This window comes from Micropterus dolomieu, linkage group LG21 (genome assembly GCF_021292245.1).
Source record: "Micropterus dolomieu isolate WLL.071019.BEF.003 ecotype Adirondacks linkage group LG21, ASM2129224v1, whole genome shotgun sequence".
NCBI lineage: Eukaryota > Metazoa > Chordata > Actinopteri > Centrarchiformes > Centrarchidae > Micropterus > Micropterus dolomieu.
This window is the reverse complement of record NC_060170.1, coordinates 15001659-15003579: the sequence shown is the minus strand read 5'-3', so window position 1 is coordinate 15003579 and position 1921 is coordinate 15001659.

Below are 1921 nucleotides of genomic sequence, written 5' to 3'. Positions count from 1 at the left end.
GTATGAATGAGCGAATGTGGCATATTGGCATACATTCTTTCCGCGTTTATTGCGGGATCTCTGTGTGAAAGCGGCTACTGAAAGTGTCATATTTTGGTGCCTCAGGTGGATCACCATCTGAATTAATCAGGCTATGCTTTTGTTTAATTCCACTAGATTTAACACTGGATAACCAACACATTCTCATCTCAATGCGTCATAACTGACGCTTTCAGACAGCGTGACAAAGCGTAAGGATTTTACACTAAATGTACCCTTCAGCGTCCGTATGAAACGCCCCCGTTTCCTACATTGCAGCAACACAAGGGAGGCTAACATGCATACATTCAGTGACAGGTTTAGGTACTAACATTTCTGATGGTTGTGGTAAGGGTAGGGGCTTCGGGGGGCTGTCAACACCTTTATCGCGAATGTTGCTAGCTAGCTAGCACTTCCGGTCTGTACGGGACGCCCCAGAGCGTCTCATAGAGACGCTTCTGGAAGCATCTCATGGAGACGTACCCGGTTCGTCTCACACAGACGCTAAAGGTACCCCTAAATACCTACGCTTTGTCACTCTTTCTCAAATCCTCAGTATATGATGCCCTGAGATGAGAACGGGCTCGGATAACTCACCTTGTCAGTGGAATGTCCAAAGCTCAGTCCAATATATACTTTCTGTCAGGTTTGTCAGATCCATTTGGCCACTTTTCAGAGCCTGGACCAAGTCCTGAGTCTCTATTTTCCAAATGGTGTACATTTGAATAATGTCATTTTGACTTATAACTGGGCACAATGTGCAATGCTGTGGCTGGCCTCTGTCCTTAAGACAGTCAGCACTCAACACAAAAAGTGTGCAAGGCAGGGGATCCAGTTTATGATGTGTGTTTGAAATGACTGAAGGGAATGTTGTCTGACCAAGGCCAAAATCTAAAGAGGCGCCATGGTATATTGGGCTGACCAGCTATATCTTCATCCCCACTTTTCCACAGTGATCATTTCTCTTGATCTCTGCTGAAACTTTGAAACCAGTGGACAGAGCAGTACCAACAAGTGTTTGACAGGATCCACATATGTCTAATTCAGCTTTTCAATGTGACTCTAGACCTGCTCCAGATTCATACACAGGACACAGAGCTGGAAGCTGATTTTAACCAGGACAGATAACTGGTGATGAAATGATCTCACTGTAAAAGTTTGCTTTGCGTCCCCTTTGGGATCATTTAAATGGCAAAATCCAATTGTTTTCTATGTGTCATTGTGGGTTGATGAGCATCAACTCGTTGGGACAGGCCACTGTCCTGTTTCCCATCGTGTTGTGTAGAATTAATTTCCCCTCATCAACCACTTTTTTATATATGTATACCTGCAAACAATGTTAAGCTATTACAGTATTTCCATTATAGATAGGTTCATTGTTTGTTTTTCAATCAGTCAATTACTTATTTGGCTAATAAATGAGAGATGCTTATATGAAGTTACCACAGTCCAAAATGATGTCTTTAAATGTTGTATTTTGTCTTGGAGCAGCCATTTAAGTAGAAATCATTCAATTGACTCAAAAAAGAATTTACTGTCAAGTATGATTAACAATTATACTTAATGAAAGACTGACTGTGTCATCATGAATGTCATCAGTTCATTTTCTGTTCATTTAATCAATTTATCCCTTCAGCAATACTTATAAACACCTTTTACTCTATGTATTATTCTTGATCCCTCATTGTCTTGCTCTTAACAATGTTAGACTCTGCATTGTGTTGAGGTGTGCAGACATCTAGGTTTTGGGTTTTGTCTGAAAGTTCTTACCCATATGTAACATTCTTCAGTGCTACTTACAGCCTGCCGCAAACTAGTAATTGGGTTTGCGGGCAGACTGAGACCCCGGTTAAAGACTCCTGTCTTGTCTGATTAAAGTCTGGGTCTTTATGGGCTGATCTCC